This window comes from Lissotriton helveticus, chromosome 4_1, assembly GCF_964261635.1.
Source record: "Lissotriton helveticus chromosome 4_1, aLisHel1.1, whole genome shotgun sequence".
Lineage (NCBI taxonomy): Eukaryota > Metazoa > Chordata > Amphibia > Caudata > Salamandridae > Lissotriton > Lissotriton helveticus.
Genome location: NC_136063.1, coordinates 765,428,902 through 765,434,901, shown reverse-complemented (window position 1 = coordinate 765,434,901; position 6,000 = coordinate 765,428,902). Strand labels below are relative to the sequence as shown.

General features: G+C 47.6%; 1 long non-coding RNA gene across 1 annotated transcript in view; it reads left to right on the top strand.

Moving 5' to 3' along the window:
* Nucleotides 1-1,176: 1,176 nt before the first annotated feature.
* Nucleotides 1,177-6,000, top strand: part of LOC144827324 (uncharacterized) — a 43,138-nt gene continuing 38,314 nt past the window's right edge. Inside the window, exon 1 of the long non-coding RNA XR_013610138.1 lies at nucleotides 1,177-1,287. This is a non-coding gene — a long non-coding RNA (uncharacterized LOC144827324). The remainder of the gene's footprint in view (nucleotides 1,288-6,000) is intronic.

Below are 6,000 nucleotides of genomic sequence, written 5' to 3'. Positions count from 1 at the left end.
ACTGACTACGTTTTTTGCCAGTTTTACAGCATGGTTTTAGCATAGGATTAGCTAGTGCCATCCATACTGAGTTGAATAATGACAAACCGCCTTTTACCACTCAAGGCACAATATTACAGCTTTGGATTTGAAAAAAAACATCCAGGCCAGTGGTCGCTCATGTGTATTTATAGTTAGGCCATGATTTCATAGGAAATTGATTTTTTGGCACAGGATGACAAATCTTAATGAAATTTTCCCAAAAAAGTCTCATCCCTTTGAGCTCCTTCCTCGAAAGTCCCAGGGTAATCCATTAAATGGGGGCCAAGAAAAAAACTGGGCTTTAGTTGGGAATATATGCATACATATATGTTGTCATGCACCAGGTAGCACTCACCTGAAATCTAGGTTCAGTAGGAGTGAAGCGCAGGCTTCCCACTCACTTTCAGGCTAGTCCTTAACACTCAGTGTGAGACGTATGCAAGTGATTAGATTTTAGGGCAGAGGGGAAAGAATAATTTAGTAGAAGGAGAAGAAGAGGTGATATCCACTGGTCTGCTGTAGGGACTGTGAACCAACCACCTGCATGCAGCACTGTCTGACCTGGATGAGCTACACCTTACGACAGTTAGGGAATGTGCTCCTTGGTGAGGAATAAAAGAATAAGGAAATCATATACAGAATTACAATACTACACTTTGTTTGAATACACTGTACCCTCTATGTTAGCATTAAATTCACCATCAACATATTTCAGTGTGCCTTGACGGGACTAGCAACCTATTTCCACATAGGTTAGTAATTGGGGCACATGCATATAACAAAGTTCAATGTTCAATAGTGTTACTCTTGAGATGAGCACACCTATTCCTAATAGATTAGCAATGTTACCCATGTTAGAAACTAGCTGACTAGGCATATGCACAATGTTCAAATGCCCTTACTCACATATCTTTTACAACCTATTAGCTCATAGGTTAGTTATTTGCTGCTTAACAGCCTTGTGCCTATACTTGTATAGGTCAAAATTACAGGGCAGCGCTATATCTTGGAACACTATTAGTTCAATGTGCAAAGGTTTAGGTACAGTGCACTGACCTTGGGTAAATGCGGTGATGTGCGGCGTCAAGCCCGAGCATTGTTTTTTGTTTAACTTGTCTGTTCTTCTTTCTTTCTCTGGTGCTGATACTTAGGAACCAAGAAATGAAGGAGGATAAGGATCATGCCGCCGAGAAAAAGAGTCCTTGCAGCATGAGCCAGGGGGAGAAAGGAAAAGCAGGGGAGCAGGAGCTGGAGAACCTTCTCCAGGTAAGTCTTAAAGCCAAGCAGGAGCTGGAGGCCTAGGGTGCTGTATTTATAGTCGCGCCCCAAAAGGGCCGCTAAAACTGGGTAGGGTTGAGATCTCACGAGATCTCATGCTTTCATGACTCGTGACATGGAAAGGAGGCCAAATGGGATGGGAGAGTATGGGCTGTGCTTTTATCATAGTTGACAACCTAATAGCAAGGTTCAGCAGCATACTTGTCACTGTGACAACATGGATACATATAAAACAGTGAATTGGCCAAGGATTTGGAAGGGGACATGCCTTGGGGCTCACCTATATCAGTGCATAAGTTGGTGGAAGGTGCCTAAGTGGTCACAAATACTGGGGGCAGTATCTCTAATACTAAAGCAATCTGTATCTGCATATAGTGGTGCTTTAATACTGGGGGCATTTTGCATATGGTGGCATACAGATTGCGCATAAGGCACACGTCGTAACATATATTATATATATATATATAGACAAGTATTCCCAAAATGTTCTTTAAAAAGTATGCCAGTGATTCATGTTGCGCATGGAAAGTGATCTATCAAGCGGGGGCTGAGAAAAAGGGGGGACAAAATAAGAGGATTTTCCCATGCTAATACCTATAGGACCTTTGAATGCTTCTACAGACCCTGAACCGCGGGATGGAATTAAACCAAATTTGGCAGAAAGATAGATTTGGTTATGCAGATTGTGTTTTTTGTTCTTTGGTGTAAATCCATTCAGTAGTTGCAGAGAAATGTAAGGAAATACAGTTAGTGACATCAGTGACCTCGATGACTTCACGAAAAATAATGAGCTTGTGTAGGACAATGCAGAGCTCTGATTGGCTGCAAATAATTTTGTTTGGCAGCCATCTTGGGACTGGGCTTCAGCCGAGTCCCAAACAAAATGTCAGATAAAGGAAAAGGGTGCAGGGTATCCCCCATGTACAGGTCTAGCTCCTGCTACCTTCCGAGGTCCCCACCCTCGGGATGATACTGTTTGATTTTGCTTGGTGGGAGGTGACAGCTCCCACCAAGCAAAAGCATACATAACTTTCTGGAAGCCGGAGCTGTCAAACAGCAAATATGTACGCAGTAAAAAATATGAAAACATTGCTCTAACAGACAGGTACTGCCTTTCAGAAGCCCCCTGCCTGTCAGTGCAATACTGTCTCCCGCAGTAGGAGAGGAACCAGCTTGGACTGTGGGGGCCTTGACGCTCCCCTGTAGTTCCATTATAAACTGTGTACTCTGGGGGCACCCAGGTGACATGGCTGGGCCCCAGGATGGGGTCGCCATGACCATAATCAGCCTGGGGAGGGGACCACTTGGCCCCCTCCCCTGTACAAATAGAAATAATATATGAGCAGAAAGAAGCAAAATAAAGCGAGTAACGAGCAAAAAGAGACAAAATAGAGATCAGAAACTAGCAGGGAGTCGCACAATAAAGGTAAGAATAGAGCAGAAAGAGGCAAAATAAAGGTCAGAAACTAGCAGAAGAGGCAAAATAATGGTCAGAAAGGAGCAGGAAGAGATAAGATAAAGGTTTGAAACAAGCAGAAAGATGCAAAATAAAGGCCAGAAACTAGCAGAAAAAGGTAATACAGGTCAGCAAACTCCTAATCTGGCAGACGGTCGGCAGTTGACTTTGAAGTGTGAAAGCGGGGCAGTGGTGTGGCATCAGTGCCCGCTCACACATCACATTTCGTAATCAGGACATTAGTCCCCGAGTCCTGTAATGGCTGCCAGCAAAATTTTTCTGTTGTTGCTGGCAGCCAATCAGAGCGCTCGCTCCTTCAAGGGTCTGATGCCCAGGGAGCAAATTGGCCCAACTCTGTGGGCCAATCAGAACACTCTGTATTTGAGTTAGTGCTCCATTCCCGGAAAGCTGTAAGCACGCCAAAATCAACACCCTCCTCCAGAAGCCCAAAGCAGACCCCAAGGACCTTAAGAACTTCCGGCCAATCTCCCTGCTCCCGTTCCCGGCAAAGGTCATCGAGAAAATCGTCAACATGCAACTGGCCCGCCACCTGAAAGACAACATCTTGGACCCGTCCCAGTACACATTCAGACGAAACCACAGCACCGAGACAGCCCTCATCGCCGCCACAGATGAAATCAGGCGCCAACCAGACAACGGTGAAACATCAGCCCTCATCCTCCTGGACCTGTCAGCCGCCTTGGACACAGTCTGCTATTGCACTCTAAAGACACGCCTCCTAGAAGCTGGAATCCAAGAGAAGGCTCTTGACTGGACCACGTCCTTCCTCTCCGGCAGAACCCAGAGCGTCCGCCTCCCACCCTTCTGATCCAAAGCCACCGACATCATCTGCGGCCCTCCCAGGGCTCATCCCTCAGCCCAAAGCTGTTCAATGTCTACATGGCCACCCTCACACAAGTGGCCCGCCATTATGACCTCAACATCATCTCCTAGGCTGACGACACCCAGCTCATCCTCTCCCTCACCAAGGACCCACACACCGCCAAAACCAACCTCCACAAGAAAATGAAGGCCGTCGCCGACTGGATGAGAAGCAGCCGTCTGAAGCTGAACTCGGAAAAGACGGAGGTCCTCATCCTCTGACCCACCCCCTAAGCCTGGGACGACTCCTGGTGGCAGACCACACTGGGAACAGCACCAACACCCACCAACCATGCACGCAATCTAGGATTCATCCTCGACTCCTCCCTCTCCATGCCTAAGCAGGTCAACGCCGTCTCCTCCTCCTGCTACAGCACCCTCCGCATGCTCCGCAGGATCTACAAATGGATCCCGACCGAAACAAGAAGAATGGTGACACAGGCCCTCTTCAGCAGCAGACTGGACTACGGCAATGCACTCTACGCAGGAATCCCAGCCAAACACCTACGATGACTACAACGCATCCAAAACGCCTCCGTCCGACTGATCGTCCACATCCCCCGCTGCAGCCACATCACCCCCCCACCTGAGAGACCTACACTGGCACCCCGTCGACAAGAAGATCACCTTCAAGCTCCTCACCCACGCACACAAAGCACTCCACAACGCCGGACCAGCCTACCTGACTAGCAGACTCAGCTTCCACACCCCCACCCGCCAGCTCCGCTCTGCCAGCCTCGCCCTCACCGCTGTCCCCTGCATCCAATGAACGACCTCCTGCAGCAGATCCTTCTACCTCGCCGCCAAGACCTGGAACACCCTCCCTACCCACATACGGCACACCCAAGACCTTCTCGCCTTCAGAAGACTCCTCAAGACCTGGCTCTTCGAGCAGTAGCAGCACACCCCTCTTCCCTCAGCGCCTTGGGACCCTCACGGGTAAGTAGCACACTTTACAAGTACACTGATTGATTGATTGATTGAGTAAAGGGTTAGCAATGCCTACCTGGAAGGGCAGTGGATGTTGAGTTTTCCAAGAGTACTGCTGCAGAGGGTGGGAGGATCTCCTGGTCTTCCGGATGACTTGTGCTGCCTCTGCTGCAGCCGCCATAAGCCTGTACATGGGCCGCCTTGCTATGCTGCAACTCCCTGGCGGCTTCCTCCCAGTGCCAAATATCCACACTGGCCGCCTCGGGAAAGAACGCAACCGCAACCATCGCAGAAGGCCCCCAGAGTAAAACCATTGGGCTTAATATCCATGGACTACATCAGCTTTCTTTGCCGGGTAGGTGCTGTACGGAGGGACTGGGACGCTCACTACATAAGGAAAAACATTCCTCCCCTGGGGAGCTTGTGGCCGCTTAGCACGAGGCTGCCATGTCCCTCCTCCTCATCATCACTGTTTTTGTCATCTTCCGCTATGTTACTTTGGAACAGGCAGAATATTGTAAGGGGGTGGCCATCTTGATAAGGAGGGGTGCTGGGTTTGAGGTAATATCCCTAAAACCTGATAGTTCAGGTAGATGGGGTCTGGTAACTATGAGGTGTGCCAGTTCAGAGTTTGTGTGTTTTGGATTTTGTGGTCTTAAATTGGATGACCCTCATTATATTGCAAATTTGGAGTGGAATTTAGTTGGAGTTACAATCCTGTTGGTCATTGGGGGTGATTTTAATGCTCTTTTGGACCCATTTTAGACAGCTCCACCTTAAGGAATTGTGCTCAAGCCCCCAGGATGAAACAGGCTCTTAAAAGTATGCTCCAGGATGTTGGGCTGGTTGATGCATGGAAATATTAAAAGGTCCCAATGACGGGCTACATGTTTCATAGTAATGAATACGGGCATTTTTCTAGGTTGGATTATTTCTTTGTAGATACGGTTTAGGTGTGTGAAATAAAAGATGCTAACAAGTTGCCTGGGCTTGTTTCGGATCATGAAGCAGTCTTTATGTCCCTTAAATCTTTTGGAGACAAACATAATTCAAGGTAGACATTAAAAAGTGCTATCCTCTTTGACTCTGGGGTTGTCTCGATTCAGAAAAAAGCCAGTGTTGTCTTTCTTCTTGATAATGTTGCCTCAGCTTCACTTGAGGGAAAATGAGACACTTTTACAGCCTTCATCAGAGGAATTTTGCAAAGCCATGCACACTTTAAAAATTGGGAAGAAAGAGCAGAACTGAGTCGAGTGGAGCAAAGAGTGGGAGTCCATTATGCAGTGGCAAAGTGTGGGGCCAGATAGGGATAGGGAAAGGTTCTTAAAACAAAAGGAAGAGGCATGTTAAATTATAAAATCAAGTTGGATATGAAGTGTAGAGAATGGTGGTAAACCTGGTGCATGAGACAATTTGATTATGGGGAGAGAGCG